Source organism: Palaemon carinicauda, chromosome 13, assembly GCF_036898095.1.
Source record: "Palaemon carinicauda isolate YSFRI2023 chromosome 13, ASM3689809v2, whole genome shotgun sequence".
NCBI lineage: Eukaryota > Metazoa > Arthropoda > Malacostraca > Decapoda > Palaemonidae > Palaemon > Palaemon carinicauda.
Genome location: NC_090737.1, coordinates 125,315,046 through 125,332,941, shown reverse-complemented (window position 1 = coordinate 125,332,941; position 17,896 = coordinate 125,315,046). Strand labels below are relative to the sequence as shown.

Below are 17,896 nucleotides of genomic sequence, written 5' to 3'. Positions count from 1 at the left end.
GAGGGGTAGCTAGCTACCCCTCCCCCCATACACACCGGTGAACTAGTTCACTTTGCTTAGAGGTAGGACTTCCCGGGGGACAGGGCTGGTGGGCAAGTTTGATTAAATAGCTAAGGTTTGTATGGTTAGGAAAAATACAAATTATCTATGAATTTATCATTTGTTCCGTAACCGAAATACAAACCATGCTATTTAAATAGGGTGACAACCATAAGAAAGGGTGGTAAGTCCCAGCCGTTACTGGCTTTTGGCTTTTGCCCGGGGAATCCGTATCCAAGTGTGTAGAACTCGAGATAAGGAGTCCCTGCACCTCACAAGTACCTTGCTCTGCAAGGACCGCGGCCTACGTAAGCGTGAGTGTGAAGGAATGAAGTGTGACTCGTCCTAGGAAGTTGACCTGGAGTCCATTGGATGGAATTCTAGGTTAGGACGTTCCCAATACCACCTCGTAAGGGTATGGGGGACGCGACTGTATTATCTTAATACTAGGAACACAAGGAAGCATGGTTTACCTGCAGGGGTTTGAAGTCAGCTGTGCAGAGAACCCAGGATGCTGCTTTCCCCAAGGGGATGGTGAAGAAAAGAATAAGGGCCAGGCATATCTTTTCATTCATGCAGACTAAAACCGGGTAACAATGCCCTCAACCTTCTGCTGCTTGTCCATTAAGGAGCCTGAGGTTTAAACCAGCTGTAATGCAGCCACCACAGGGCCGATAGAGAATGTATCAAGCCTCCTGTGGGTCACGTCCTGCAGGTAGTGGGCTGTGAAGGTCGTTTGACGCTTCCAAAACCCTGCTTGTAGAACCTGCGTCACTGAGTAGCTTCTCTTGAATGCCAGGGACGAAGCGATGCCTCTGACATCATGTGCTCTAGGGCGACGTGACGGAGGAGGGTATGGATTCAGGGAATGGTGGATGACCCTGCGAATCCATGCTGAGATAGTGTTCTTAGTGACCCTCCTCTTCGTCCTTCCTATGCTCACAAACAATGCTTGCACTCGAGGACGAATTGCAGCCGTTCTCTTAAGATAGAGCCTCAGACTCCTTACTGGGCACAGTCTTACAGCTAAGATTGTCTGTCAAGAGGTTCTTCTTTCTTGGCATGAGCCAGGCTGACATGGAGATCGCATTGTCTACTATCCATCACAGTATTTTGATGGCCAGATAGCAAACCTCTGTGAAACAGTACCTTATTGCTCTTTTATATGAGCCAATACAGTCATGATGTCCTTCATCAACAATACCGATTGGCCTGGAAGGAGCTGTTAAAACTCTTGGATATCGAAAAATGACAAATACATAGATAATTTATATTTTTCCTAACTATACAAACCTTAGCTATTTAAATAGGGTATTACTTTCGGCGTAGCTGAAATGACGAGCCATTGGAATTTTAACGGTAGGGGAGGGGTAGCTAGCTACCCCTCCCCCCATACACACCGGTGAACTAGTTCACTTTGCTTAGAGGTAGGACTTCCCGGGGGACAGGGCTGGTGGGCAAGTTTGATTAAATAGCTAAGGTTTGTATGGTTAGGAAAAATACAAATTATCTATGAATTTATCATTTGTTCCGTAACCGAAATACAAACCATGCTATTTAAATAGGGTGACAACCATAAGAAAGGGTGGTAAGTCCCAGCCGTTACTGGCTTTTGGCTTTTGCCCGGGGAATCCGTATCCAAGTGTGTAGAACTCGAGATAAGGAGTCCCTGCACCTCACAAGTACCTTGCTCTGCAAGGACAGCGGCCTACGTAAGCGTGAGTGTGAAGGAATGAAGTGTGACTCGTCCTAGGAAGTTGACCTGGAGTCCATTGGATGGAATTCTAGGTTAGGACGTTCCCAATACCACCTCGTAAGGGTATGGGGGACGCGACTGTATTATCTTAATACTAGGAACACAAGGAAGCATGGTTTACCTGCAGGGGTTTGAAGTCAGCTGTGCAGAGAACCCAGGATGCTGCTTTCCCCAAGGGGATGGTGAAGAAAAGAATAAGGGCCAGGCATATCTTTTCATTCATGCAGACTAAAACCGGGTAACAATGCCCTCAACCTTCTGCTGCTTGTCCATTAAGGAGCCTGAGGTTTAAACCAGCTGTAGTGCAGCCACCACAGGGCCGATAGAGAATGTATCAAGCCTCCTGTGGGTCACGTCCTGCAGGTAGTGGGCTGTGAAGGTCGTTTGACGCTTCCAAAACCCTGCTTGTAGAACCTGCGTCACTGAGTAGCTTCTCTTGAATGCCAGGGACGAAGCGATGCCTCTGACATCATGTGCTCTAGGGCGACGTGACGGAGGAGGGTATGGATTCAGGGAATGGTGGATGACCCTGCGAATCCATGCTGAGATAGTGTTCTTAGTGACCCTCCTCTTCGTCCTTCCTATGCTCACAAACAATGCTTGCACTCGAGGACGAATTGCAGCTGTTCTCTTAAGATAGAGCCTCAGACTCCTTACTGGGCACAGTAGGAGATGGTCTGGGTCATCTGTTACAGAACGGAGATTCGAAAACCGGAAAAAGTCGAACCGGGGGTCCGGCACTCCTGGATTTCGGAGTCTTAGCCACAAACTCAGGGACGAACCTGAACGTCACCTCTACCCATCCCCTTGAATGGGTGACGTCATATGAGAGACCATGAAGTTTGCTGAATCGCTTGGCCGAGGCCAAAGCAAGTAGGAACACAGTCTTCCAAGTCAGGTGGCGATCAGAAGCCTGGCGTAATGGTTCGAACGGAGGTCTCTTAAGAGACCTGAGGACTCGAACCACGCTCCCTGGAGGAGGTCTCACTTCCGACTGAGGGCAGGTAGGTTCATAACCTTGTATGAGTAGCGAAAGTTCCAGCGAGGAGGAAATGTCCATTCCTTTTAGCCTGAAGGCAAGACTTAAGGCTGAGCGATAGCCTCTCACTGCCGACACTGAAAGGCGCATCTCTTCCCGGAAATACATGAAAAACTCCGCTATTGCTGGAATAGTGGTATCGAGTGGAGAGATACCCCTTCCACGACACCAACCACAGAAGACTCCACTTCGCCAGGTAGTCTCCTGCGGATGACTTTTGCAGGTGTCGAGACATCCTTTCTGCCACTTGTTGCAAAAAGCTTCTCTCTGTGAGGAGATGTTGGATAGTCTCCAGGCGGGAAGCAGCAGCGATGCTACGGCTTTGTGGGAGATATTGGAGTGTGGTTGCTTGAGTAGCTCGTGTCGAGGAGGGAGTTCTCTCGGGAGTTCCGTAAGGAGCTGCAGAAGGTCCGGGAACCACTCTGCATGATGCCATAGCGGAGCTACTAAGGTTATTGACCGGTCGACCGATTTTCTGGTCTTGTTGAGCACCCTTCTCATCAGACAGAACGGGGGACAGGCGTAAACGTCGATGTTAACCCACCGTTGTTGGAAGGCATTTTGCCAGAGTGCCTTGGGGTCCGGGACTGGGGAACAGTACAGCGGAAGCTTGAAATTCAAGGCTAACGCGAACAGATCCACCATCGGGGAACCCCACAAAGTCAGGACTTTGTTGGCTACTTGAGGATCCCAAGACCACTCGGTACTCACTATCTGGGATGCCCTGCTCAGACTGTCGGCAAGCACATTCCTTTTGCCCGAAATGAAGCGAGCTGATAGTGGAACGAGTGGACTTCGGTCCATCTCAGTATCTTTACTGCAAGATGGGATAGCTGTTGTGAAAAGGTACCTCCCTGCTTGTTGATGTAAGCCACTACCGTGGTGTTGTCGCTCTTCACCACCACGGAGTGGCCCGCCAGGTACCGTTGGAACTGTTGAAGTGCCAGGTATACGCCTTCATCTCGAGCAGGTTTATGTGGAGGCACTTTTCTGATTCTGACCATAGGCCTGAGGTCCTGTGGTTCAGAACGTGGGCCCCCCACCCTCCTTTGGAGGCGTCCGAGAACAGCATCAAATCCGGGGGGAGGACGAGAAGATCCACTCTTTTTTGGAGGTTTTCGACTGTCACCCACCACTGAAGGTTCGTCCGTTCTGCAGGACCCGTAGGGACCAAAACTTCTGGGGAATCGTGACCTTGATTCTACTGGGACTTGGGCCACCATTGCAGGGATCTTATCCTGAGGCGCCCATTTGGAACTAGACGGGCCAGGGAGGAAAGGTGACCGAAAAGACGTAACCATGATTGGGATGAGAGTTCTTCTCGTGTGAGGAAAGGATCTGCCACCCTCCTCAGCCATGCTATCCTGTCGTCTGATGGAAAGGCTTTGTGGAGATTGGTGTCCAAGATCATGCCTAGATATACCAGTCGTTGAGATGGAAGCAGAGAAGACTTCTCGAGATTTACCATGATTCCTAGATCTTGGCAAAGTCTCAGAAGCTTGTCCCGGTGTCGAAGAAGGGTTGACTCCGAGTCTGCCAGGATCAGCCAGTCGTCCAGATAGCGGAGGAGACGGATGCCGATCCTGTGTGCCCATGAAGAGATCAGGGTGAACACACTGGTGAATACCTGAGGTGTTGTGGAGACCGAAACACAGCACCTTGAACTGGTAGATCTTGTTGTCTAGGCTGAATCTTAGGTACTTCCTTGAAGACGGATGGATTGGGATCTGGAAGTACGCGTCCTTCAGATCCAGTGTACACGAAGTCTTGTGGTCTCACTGCAAGTCTGACCGTGTCTGCTGTCTCCATGCTGATCAGAGTTTGTTTGACAAACCTGTTCAGAGCTGAGACGTCGATGACTGGTCTCCAGCCTCCAGACGCCTTCTTTACAAGAAAGAGTCGACTGAAGAAGCCTTGGGGAACCGTCGACGACCTCTTGGAGAGCATCCTTCTTTAGCATGGTCTCGACTTCTGCCCGTAGGGCTAGCCCCTTTGCCGATCCCATGGCATAGGAGCTCAACCACACTGGATTCGCTGTCAGGGGAGGTAGAAATGTTGTGAACGGGAAGCAATATCCCTGACTGATTACGGAAATCGTCCAGGAATCGGCCCAGATTTGCTGCCACCTGAACCCACAACTTTGGAGGCATCGCCCCACTGGTGGACATGCAGGAGGATTGCCAATCCTAGCGTTTGCGGCCTCAACCAATGCCTATAGGATTCTTGCTTCCCCTGGAGGACTTTTTGCCCTTCTTGCCTTTGACAGGAAAGGGCTGCTGTTTGGACACCGTCGTCTTTGCTGCCACTGCCAGTTTTGTCGTCTTGGACGGGTGAGGTTGTTGAGGCGCTGGATGTTTGTAGGGCTTCGTTGTGAGAGCCCTTTGGAGGAGAGAGTCCTGATTGGATTTCCTCCACCTCTCAGCTGCTTGTTCCACATCTTTGTGGCTCAAACAGACTCTTTCCCATAAGGGAAGTGTGACTGAGCTTACAGACTTCGAAGGCCGGGACCTTCGAAAGGAACCTTTCTGCCACCGCATCACGTCCTTCAAGATCGAATTGGCCCACAAGTTCGAGGCTTGGTGGGCCAGAAACTAAATGGTGCTGGTGCCCGAAAGAATTAAGGTCTCCAGTGCCTTCCTGGTGCTTTCTTTGGACAGATCCTCAGATCGCAACAGGATGCCAAGAGACCCCAACCAGACGTCCAGCCACAAAGTAGCCATGCGTAGCCTGCATGGCACACTTCGCGACCTTCTCCTGGCTTAGGATCTCTGTCGCCAAGAAAGTCACTTCCCGGCTAGAGTGTCTCTTGAGAGGGACTCCCTTGGTAAGCTCTTCCACAGAGTGCAACGGAAGGGCTAAGTCAGACTCCTCCATGATCTCAAAATACCTCCTCTGGTGGAGGTGGGAGGAGCTTGTTGCCAGCAGTGGAATGGCTGGAGGCGGCGAGCTCGGAGAGCTGGCCCTCAACCTTATCCCTGGCATTCTTCGCCCCTCGAAACCAGGGCAAAGTCACACTGGCCTTAGCGGGTTTCTGAGTGCCAAAGACTCGGTCCAAGACCGTGTCCTTGCTCTCACGAGGAGGAACCTCAGGGTCCTTGAACCCGTTGAGATGCCTCAACAGTGTCAAAACCTGCCAAAAGGCATGCTCTGACTCTTGCTGCTCTCCCCCTGGAGAGCTGGCAGCAAAGTCCCCCGTCCCCAAAGGCTCTACTTGGGGGGGACTCTTAAGAGTCCTTTGGTTCCCTCCTAGGAGGGATACAGGACTCCAACAATGAAGTCTGAGGGCTCTTCTCGCCCAAACACGGGACGATTCTCCTGCTCGAGGTGAGGTTTCTCCTATTGGTGCGGTGGGAAAAGGCCTCACCTCGGTAGAGGGAGCGCGCTGGCGCTCGCGCGATGGGAAAAACCCAGGGGTCGCGCGCGAGACCGTTGAAAACACTTGCGCGAGCGAGCGAGACTTCATAGGGTGTGCAGGAATCAGATTGACGTGCAGGAACATAATGAAGAGCCCGTGAGAATGTTGGCGCGAGTACGAGATTGTTGGCGCTTGATGATCGTCGGTGCTTGAGCGCGAAAGATCGACAGCGCTTGAAGATCGTCGGCGATTGCGCGCGTAAGAAGATCAGCGGCGCTTGCGCGCGTAAGAAGATCGTCGGCGCTTGCGCGCGTAAGAAGATCGTCGGCGCTTGCGCACGAAAGAAGATCGTCGGCGCTTGCGCACGAAAGAAGATCGTCGGCGCTTGCGCACGAAAGAAGATCGTCGGCGCTTGCGCCCGAAAGAAGATCGTCAGCGCTTGCGCACGAAAGAAGATCGTCGGCGCTCGCGCGCGTAAGATGATCATCGGCGCGGGGATCCATCGGAGCCTGCGCGCGGACGATCGTCGGAGCTTACGTGCGTAGGAAGATCGTCAGCACTAGCGCGCCAAAGAAAATCGTCGGCGCTTGAGCGCGTAAGAAAGATCTTCGGCGCTTGCGTGCGTAAGAAGATCGACGGCGCTTTCGCGCCTAAGAAGATCGTCAGCGCTCGCTCGCGAAAGAAGATCGTCAGCGCTCGCTCGCGAAAGAAGATCGTCGGCGCTTGCGCGCGTAGGAAGATCGTCGGCGGTAAGAAGATCGTCAGCGCTTGCATGCGAAAGAAGATCGTCAGCGCTTGCGTGCGAAAGAAGATCGTCGGCGCTTGCGCGCGTACGAAGATCGTTGGCGTAATAAGATCGTCGGCGAGCACGTGCGTGCGCGCTAGGATGATGGGACAGCTGACAGAACAATCAGGAACTGGGACGATCAACACTGGAAGTTCTGCTTGATACTCCTAAGTAGTGTCTCTATGAGAGACCTCTCCCGCGAACGGGAGAGGTGCCCTTCGAAGAAGAGACTAGGAGACACTCGCAGGCTGAAGTACTGGTGAGCGCCTGTGCGCTAACTCAGGAATAGTCCCTGGAACAGGTTTTCTCTGGATGGAAGTCTCAGGAACAGCAGGAACGGTAGGCGAGCGCTTGCGTGAGGAAAATGTTGGCGCGCAGGGGATACCTGGCGCTAAAGGGACTTACTCACAGTGTGAGAAAGCCCCTTTTGCCCTGAAGGGACCGGTGCCCGTTGGATAACGGGGTGCGTGGGCGCCCACAGCATCAACAGCCAGGAATGGAGACGGCAGGTCAGCAGGTCTAGGAGATGGCGAACAATTCTGCGGAGAGGTCCCAAACAGCAAGCTGGTCTAAACAGGAACAATCCTCCGAAGAGGAGTCTATGAGTGGCCTCTCTCGCGAACGAGAGAGGTGAACACTTCGTAGAAGACTTGAAGACACTGGTGATGGCGCCCCTTAGGGCCGTTGGATCATCAAGCTGACCTATAAGGAGCAATCCTACGAAGAGGAGTCCTTATGAGTGGCCTCCCTCGCAAACGAGAGAGGTCACAAGACTGATCCTGCAGCTGCTCAGCCCCTTGAGCATAGCTGCAGGTCCGACCGCTCAGCCCCAAGAGCATAGCCACCCGAAGTTTACATCCGACCGGCCTTGCAACCGCTCAGCTCCTTGAGCATGGTTACAAGTGCGGTCACTCAGCACCAAGGGCATAACCGCCTGAGGACCCGGAAAACCCATCCAGGAATTATTAAGGTATGAGAAGTTTCCCCTCTGCAGGGGAAAAAACTCACACCCGGAAAGGGAACCTCCCTCGGAAGGGAAGTTACCTACCCATGGAGGCGAACCTCCTTAGCGTTCTAAGATGAACTAAAGAGCTCGACAGTTGTCAGGGGAGAACTTCTAAGAGAAGGGATCACGCCCATGACGATGTCCAAGAGAGACAGCAGCAACAGCAGACTCCCCAGGCACAAACAGGACAGCTCTGCTTCGTTGGCACACTTTAGGCAAACGAAGAAAGACTGCATCGTTAACGGGGAAAATAAAATAAATAATTAGATAACAAATTCCCCCGGGAGGAACTCCGAAGAGAAACCCCGAGGGAACAGAAAACATAAGAATTACAAATTGAGTATGCGCCTTCCTCCCCCACTGACATTCACGGGAGAAGGGGGAGGGCGGAGAACTCTAACAAAAACAGAATTATAACAGAATTATAATTATGTAATTCATCTAAGAATGTTCACAAATTGTAAGAACCACTGACCCTCGAAGGGAAGTGTTCTCCCAGAATGCTGACAAGTTAAAAAAAATACAATTACAGTGGAACCTCTACATCCGAACGTATCTACATCCGAATTTTCCAACATCCGAAGTAAAATTCGAGCAAATTTTTGACTCTACACCCGAATTTTATTTCGACACACGAAGTAAGCAATTTTCGTCGTACCGGTTGTATCCGAATTTTTCGACACACGAAGTACAATTCAAACACGTTCCTACTCTACACCCGAATTTTTTTTTCGACACCCGAAGTAAACAATACTCGTACGCGTAGTCGGTGCTCATAGCGCCTGATGTGTTTTTTATTTCCGCCGATAGAAGGCAGCACTTCGACCTCGGAGGGACCCTCAATTAGCGTGGCTTGGGACACTCCTCTGTTCTCTCGGCTTCGTGTGGTTGTTCCCTGTGTGTTCAGCTATTAACTGTGTCTTAATCGTGATTTTTAACGTTCATCCTTTTACGGTATTTTACGTAAATCATGGTTCCTAAAAGGCTTAGTTTCGCAAGTGGTAGTGGTAGTGGTGAGAAAAGGAATAAGGGAATGCTTTCTTTAGAAGTAAAGCAAGGAATTATTGAAAAGCATGAGCGTGGCGTCCGTATGAGCGAACTTGCAATAGGTTCGGCGCAAATAAAAAGTGTTAGGAAAATATCAAGACGTCGTCGACTTCATCGACAAATACCATCCAAAGAAATTGCAGGTTTGTCGTGTAGTTGCGCAGTTTGATGTTTCCCTAACTTATTTTCGAAACATTCTGAAAAGCTGTACCAAGGAACTTTCTATTGATAGCTTCTTTAAAAAAACTATGAAGCGAACTCGTGATGAAGAGGAAGGAACTGGTTCAAAGAAAACAGCAAAGAGTGAAGAGAAAAAAATTCAATCAATTTTAAGTGTAGTGTGTGAAAGTGATTGAAATTAATCATCAAAAAGAAAAAAAGAAAATGTAAAAAAAAATATAAAATAAAAAAAAATAAAAAAATAAGCTAAGTTATGTTAAAGTTCACTTAGTGTAAGTTAGAATAAGTTACAGTAGTGTACGTTTATCGTAGTTAACCTCTCTACCTCCTCACCGCCCGTCCGTCTCCTCTCTGCGTAGCAACACCAACATCACCTGCGCTGGAGTTTCTAAGGTAAAGCGACGCTAAAAACCCCGTTTCTTATTTATCATTTTTTGCTAATTCTTCTTTTTTACATGTCTATTATCTAATTTAGTGTGCATTATTCTCATGGGAAATTATGTGTAGCAGTTTATTAAGAAGTTATCATAGGTTTTTGGGCTCAACCACGGATTAATCCTATTTCAATGTATTCTTATGGGATATAAGAATACATTTTCTACATCCGAAGTTGGTTGTGGAACGGATTAAATTCGTATGTAGAGGTACCACTGTAGATTTCATTAAAAAATAATTGAGACAAATAAACGGAAAGCAACCCAACCCGCACGGGAAAGAAGCTTCCGTAATAGTACGTAGTAGTAGTAAAAGGTGAACGACCTCGAGTAGAGAGAGAGAAGACCGTAGTCAATCTAAACTACCTCATTCCCTTCGCTGAGAATCCAAGTTCCCCGTAGGAAAGGAGGAACAGCGAAGAAAACAGATGAATGAAGAAAGTCCAGCGACGCCGATTCCCCGCGGTGGCCGAATATCGGAAGCCGAAGGAACGACCGAAGGACCAAGGGAGAGGCCACACACCATGACGTAAAACCGTGGTGGCCTGGCACTACGCCGGTGACGAAGTCGTACACTACACTCACAGCAAAAACACTGAAAAGGGAACTTACTATATTTCTATACACAAATATACACAAACATAAAGAATGTTTACATATAAATCAAGTATAAGAAAAAGTAAGTAAAAGACAAAGCATTAATGGCTGTCAAAGCGAGGGTGGGAGCAGAACGTCTGCGCATCACCCGAGCCAAAAGCAAAGTGAACTAGTTCACCGGTGTGTGAGGGGGGGAAGGGTAGCTAGCTACCCCTCCCCTACCCCCTCGCTAACTAGCGAGGTGGTAGTAAACCCTCGTTAAAATTCTAATGGCTCGTCATTTCAGCTACGCAGAAAGTAATACCCTATTTAAATAGCGTGGTTTGTATTTCGGTTATGGAACAAATGTTTTTACTCTAGGAAGTTGTGGCATTGCAGACTAACTTTCAGCCTAGCTAAGAATACAGCTGTCTAAGGGTTGGGTCGCGGGAGTTACGAGGTCCCATACCGGGTATCTAAGGATAAGGCTTCTAGATTAGGTTAGGTGAGGAACGTGAGGTTGGCTTGTGTTCTTGAATTTATTTCCGTTTTAAAATTGCCCAAAGTTAAAAAAAGAAAAGATTGCAATTGAGAGAAAATGGGGCTTGGAAGAAAATTTACTTGAGGGAGAATGTTGTACAGAGATAACCACCAAAACTTGGATAACCGCCAAAGATATATGTTTTTTCGCTTAACTAGTGTGTTTTCAACGAATTTGACCTTCATTTCTGCCACAAATAATCAGATTCAGGGATACAGGACCCTCCTTGATAATTCTATACAGTAGTTCCGGCACTAATAATTGATATTTCTTTCTGATGAATTACTTGGGACTTTATCTAAAGCTGCCCTTTAATTGAGGAGGAACAGTATTTTTACGCTGTTTGTTAACCTTTCCAATCTTCATGGATCCCCAGTGGGTAAGATGGTATCGTTACTTATTAGGGTCAAACAAGCGACAACATATAATGACTTCAGTCATTCACAAATTACTAATTACCAGATTCGTTAAGAGAACTCAAGACCCTTTCTCTACATTAGGAATTCATTGCGTTGTGTTACAAAGATAAATGGTCATACTATATTCTATTGAGCTTTTGCCCCAATTATTACTTACTTGGTTTCATATGAAGTTCTTACCGAGTTCGGATTACAAATAGGCACTGGTGAACCACGATACCACATATAAATATTTGATTTTACCCAGTCACGGAATCCCACGCACAGATATGCATATCCCTAGCGAATTATCCCATCCAAGGTAACTAAATATTATATGATACTCATCCAAACTTCGGTTGATTAATTCATCCACTTCATTAAATGCTGGGAAGGAACGGCTTCGTTAATTAAATGAAATTCTCTTCATCCTGATTAAGTCCACTGAAGATTACACTATAAGCGTTGAGAAGTGACAGGCAGCAACTGTCCCGATTTATCTCTGCTGCCTTTGTCGTAAACATAATGCGTTCACTCTCTCTCCCAAAGTCATGACTTCCGCTTCGTTCGCCCACGACAAAAGAAAACAACAAACGAACGAAACCAACTACTCAACGCAAACCGAACGAAACTATTCAAGCAACTTACATCGCATTGTTAACCACTTATACAACTATTCACAAGACAATATTCCTTGGTAACAATGCTTATTACAATTAAATATAAACAAAACCTTCATTTGTACAGAAACCTGCACATTTCCACTTAACGCAATGTAATATAAAAGAACATTTCCCATATACAATATGAACATAAATATTCAATAAAAATTGATTTCCCATGTCGTTATTGTAAGTAACGACACATGGGTTTTTGGGTGGGGAATGAATTAAAGAATTGGTTTACAATACGAATAATGGCACATGTAGAATGGGTAACAAACAAGGCCACCAGCTTACCTAAACAAACCACCTAACCTAAGCTAGTAACCTTATCCTTACCTAGCAGTGAGGGGGTCCCCCCTTACACAGCCATATTAAATATAAGACAGCCTGCGACCCTTTTGTACTTATTCTAATTAGGTTGGAGGGTAAAGGCAAGCTTCACCTTTCCGACTCATTACCCCATGCGCAGAACTTCACGAATGAATGCGCCCAATCATTTATTGTTTTATGAGAAATTCTTGATTCATTTTCAACAAATTTATAACTAAATTCAACACTAATATAATTATATACAAGTAACAAATTAGATCTTATATCTAAATGAGACTTTTCAAACCAAGGTCCCCTAAAAGTGGATACGTAAAAACTACACATTTTTTTTCCCTTTTTTGTTTTTCAATTCAAGATGCCTTCTGTCACACCAAAATGCCTTTTGTCAATATCAGGTCAGCACTTAGAGCCACAGGTTGGGCAAATAGTGTCGCTTTCACTTTTAATAACACTGGGATCTTGGCAGTACTTTATCATTCCTTCAATGTTACCACAATAATGCAAAACACAATCTTTATAATTTAAATAACAATTGAGACAAGAACTTGAGAAAATACACAGAAATTGATGTCAAAGTAGATGGTATATGAGAAACCACACAAAAAGTTGATGGTTCACACGCCTCCATGGCTATCAAAAGATTGAAAAAAAAGCGGTGGAAATTGTGTGACGTGTCGAAGTGTTAGTTTCCTGGTAAAACTCACTTGATTGTGTATTCAAGTCACGTGATTCTAGTTTTGTTAAATGCTACTCCCAAGCAAAATGTGGATAATCATCATTGGTTAAAACTCTGACGTTTGGGTAATATCTTGCTACATAGAACATAGTCGATGATGTAATAATGACAATCTATGCTTTTGTTATGAAGTCGAGGGACTTAGTTTTTCTCAGCCGGGTCAAGTTTAATTTTGATTGTTAAACCACTTCTAGACCATATCAAACGAAACCTTGCACTTCCCTATTTTTAGTTTAAGTACTGTATTCAACTTTGATAACTTACTGGTGGAGTTATTGTATAGAATTCACCGGCCCCCCCATTCTTTATAAATACAATAATAGGCTTCCACAGTGGGAAATCAGGGTTCTTGAGTTAGCGAAGAGAAATTGGGTAAAATAATAGAAGCTGTTCAACCTAAAGATATCCACCTACCCTAACCTAGGAGAAAATGCATAAAATGAGATTAGCAGTCTAATCAAACCACGCACCTAACCTAACCTTGGAGAAAGCATGTAAAGTAAGAGTTGTCTAACCTAAACACACTCACCTATTCTAAGTGTAAATGTAAAAAATAAGAGCTGTCTAACCTAAACACACCCACCAAACCTAGAAGAAAACATATAAATAAGAGAAGCTGTCTAATCTAATCACACCCACCCTAGGTGTTGGGCCTTCTAATTCAGCCACCCTGTCCCCTTACCTCACTTAGGAGGGTGGAAAACTCCTCTACAAAACAAAATACATCTTTTGGTTAGGCACTTCACTTACCTTGGGACAATTGACACTTCTTGGAAGCACTGAATATTAATGCAGAAACCTATTCACTACTTCTGGAGTTCCACTGTAATATCCATGAACATATCCAATAACCTCAAATATGAGAAGCAAAAACTACTGCACGTCTGAACAACTGAATCCATGGCAGGCAACTAGCACACACTTTTTTTTTTCTTTGAAGGCAGGAAGAATTCCAAAATAGCAGTTAATTAAATAATCTGAAACAAAGCAACCAATAATGCTTCAGCATTTATACCATACCCATAATTCATAACCAAAAACAATGAACCAGGTTTTTTTTTACCAACAATGTATTAACAAAAAAAACAAAATACCCTCAGAAGAAAATTAGCATGGCAGCGTAAACATATCCTTGGGGTAACAATAAGGGACGATATTCATTGGCAAATATTCCGTAGCCCTTAATTTGCGTTAGATTCTAATATGTTTTTCGTATGAATCTGAAAAAAATATAAAAATTATACAAGTAAAAGAAAATAATAGATATCCAACTTTGACAAACTAAGGGCAAGAATACCAAAAAACCTAACCTTAAAAAAATTTCGGTAAACATATGATACAGTACTTCAATTTCTAGCCAAATACATGAACCATATATCTTCCTTACTTGCTTTCTTGTGTTTTATGCCTTTCTGACCATGATTATTGGGGCAAGCCACCCGTTCATGAGCTTTTGGACCCCCTTATATAAACAACTATGGGGGACCCCAGTGGGAAACCGGGGGTTTCTGGGTGGGGAAATGTCATAAACGAGTGATTTGCAGCAATAATAATGGTCAGAAATGTAAAATAAGCCCAAGATAACCAGTTGGAAAAAAATATGGTTCATGTAAATGGCTGGAAATAGGCCAAAACATGATTATTTAACTTTTGACATTTATAAAAGGGTACAGAACCTAACAAACCCACCTAACCTAACCTAGCGGTTCCCAGGTCACAACCCCCAGCCGGGGGGCAATCGCGCAAGACCACTTTCCAAGGTCAAAACCACTAGCCGGGGCAAACCCCCGGACCTGCCTTCCCAGGTCACACCCCCTAGCCGGGGGGCTTGATCCCCCTTCCCAAGTCACAACTGCTAGGCGGACCCTTCCCAGGTCACAAACAAAAAGTTAATCAAAAATAAATCATTAGGTTATGATAAAGTAAATCACAAATAAATCCTTCCATTATGAAATGTAAATCACAACTAATTCTTTACCTTATGATTGACATCATCACCTTTTTATTTCTTGGCAATCTTTACAAGTCTTGCAGTAGAAAATTTTCTGGCCTTCCCTGAAAACTTGGTCAGAATCGGACATTTGAGGACTTATTTCGCTATTATTTTCTAATTTCACATGAGTAACACTAGCTTTACACTGAACGGAGAGCACTTCCATCATAATCAATTGCCGACATAAACAAAATCATACTAAATTTTGAAATAGATTGATGTGCTTCTCCTAAGTTCACTCTGGAAGACGTCTTTACGAGATGGTGGCTCACTTAAAACTGAAGGCGAAGGTGGGGAAAAAAATAACTTGTAGAATACCATCCGGTGTAGCAGGAAACTTCCCCCCCCCCCCCCCCGGCTGAAATTCCCCCGGGAAAAATTAGCCTAGGATCGATTTCCCCCCCGGAAAGCAGCCCGGGCTGTTATTCCCCCAGGGGGAATTTCAGCCCTAAGATATTTTTTCTCCCCTAAGCCATTTCTCCCCCACCCTCCCTTACAGAGAAACTATTTTGATAAATTAAAGAATCAACGGTAAGTTTGACAAAATGTTAGAAATATATAGACATACAATGTTACGGAACGTTACCAAAGTTACAATGCCATTGCTAACGTTAGCAATGCTATGATAATATTAACGTGTATTTTAAAGCATGTTTCCATATACCCTTTACACTAAATATAAAAATGTACAAAAGGGTACAGAACCTAACAAACCCACCTAACCTAACCTAGAAGTTCCCAGGTCACAACCCCTAGCCGGGGGCATACCCCCGGACTCCCTTCCCAGGTCACAATCAATAAGCGGGGCAAGCTCCGGACCCCCTTCCCAGGTCACAACCCCTAGCCGGGGGGCAAACACCTGTACCCCCTTCCAAGGTCACAACCCCTAGCCGCTCCCAGGTCACAAACTTGTACTGGCAAGAGGTAATGTAGAACTGCACAGTCTAAAAACATTCAAATTAAAGAAATTAATGACTTACTTTTATGACCCGGTTTAATGGTCTGTTTTTTCCTCGTTCGAAATAATGGTTACCTCCACCAAGCAATGGGGGAATCTTGGCCCAGAGGGGGGAATATAATATTCCCCCCTCTGGGCCAAGATTCCCCCTTTGCTTAGTGAAAAAGTTTCCCGGGGGATATATATCCTGGGCCATATTTCCCTCGGGGGGAGGGGGGTGGAATTTCGGCTGGGGGGAGGGGGGTTGGAAACAGACCATTACACCAGGAACTTATGAAGTACAGTACCTGTAAGTTGTTGGTTTAAAAAAAAAAAAAAAAAAAAAAAAAAAAAAAAAAAAAAAAAAAAAAAAAAAAAAAAAAAACCACCTGACAAATACGTCATTGTAAATGCACAGAAAGCTCCCCAAACCATGGGAATAAATTCCCGCACAATAAGTCTCCTTCAGTCTCTCAGATGTAAACAATGGACTAAGAGTGAAAAACATACTTGACATTTTAATAGACCAATATGTAAGTTATGACCCAGCCCTTAAAAACATTTAGAGAAAAATACCAAACTAGCCAGCACTCTTCTATTTTTTTATAGAGAATTCCAGTTTCGCTAGAAATTAGTATATCATACATTAATAAAAATTTCATACAAAAATATGGCTGGGTGGTAGTCTAACGAAATTTTACCAATAATTACTAATATACATTTAACTACACACAAAAATCATATACTGTATATTCCCTATTCAGTATATTGTTTTCTTCCACTCTATTCATGAATATTGGAGCAAACCACCCATTCATGAGTTGATATACCACCTTAGCACTTTATATAACAACAAGATAACCAGCTGGAAAAATATATGGCTGGTGTAAGTTTACATGTTTAAAGGCCACTCATGATTGGCAGAGGCAGGGGAAGGTGACATTGCCCTAATAATTAGTCAAAATACTTCAGTATCATAGACAATTTTGCTTTATAATTCCTAATGAAAATAATTTCCTGTAGATAGAAAACATCGAAAAATCGTCAAAACCAGAGCACTCCAAATTGTTTTATAGGTTTATAACCTTTTTAAACTAATATTCAATATACCCATTAGACATCAACTTGCGCAGTTCATTAGAGTAGACGAATGAAGATATGCCATTCACCATTGATAAAATGTTATGGCCAATGGCTACAGACTCCAGATTAGGCCTACCAACAATACACACTGCATATCAATTCTTTTTCAATTTCAAAATAACTCTGAAGATACTTTAATACACCTGTTTCACTATCTAAATTAACGGTACCAACCTTTGGAAAAATGTGGAACGGTTAACTACTGAAAATGTCTGTAACAAGGAGAGAGATTCTTCGTATTGTCTTCACTCTAGAATAGTCGGTAGAGTAATGACTCGACTGTGAGTCTGTGACACACCCGGCAGCGGAACAATACATTTGACAGGACTATGGAAATGTGAAGGCAACTTACTGTATTTTCTTGACATTTCACTATTTAATTTTTCTTTCTTTAGAATACCATGACATAAAGATAGAATAAAAGATGCTACATTACTTGAATATTTAACTCCTGTGGTTTTACTATAAAAGGGTAGAATTATCATGAACTACTTTTCTGACTTGCAGACCTTTTTTTTTCGAATTTTAATGCAAGTGAAAAAATATATGGAGACGCATATATATATATATATATATATATATATATATATATATATATATATATATATATATATATATATATATATGAATGACTTTTGGCAATTTCAAATTTTGTGAAAAAAATGCCTTTTTTTTTTTAATAATACCAGTAATTTTCCTTATCACTTTGGTTAATAACGACATAATCATCATACTTCAAGTTTGCTTACTAACCAGTGGCGACACCCTTCTCTCAAATCCACAAAGATAACTCGACACACATCAATACACTACAAGTACAAAATGTCCTTCATTACCAAGACATGACTAATATGATATATTTCCGTCTGTAGAGTGTACTCTTTTCTATTTTGCCTTTTCAGTTATTGTCTCTGACATTTTAAACATATTTCAG

General features: G+C 44.5%; 1 long non-coding RNA gene across 1 annotated transcript in view; it reads right to left on the bottom strand.

Moving 5' to 3' along the window:
* The window catches only part of LOC137652399 (uncharacterized), a 39,675-nt gene extending 22,419 nt beyond the window's left edge, over positions 1 to 17,256 (bottom strand). Inside the window, exon 1 of the long non-coding RNA XR_011046271.1 lies at positions 17,137 to 17,256. This is a non-coding gene — a long non-coding RNA (uncharacterized lncRNA). The remainder of the gene's footprint in view (positions 1 to 17,136) is intronic.
* Between the last annotated feature and the right edge of the window lie 640 nt (positions 17,257 to 17,896).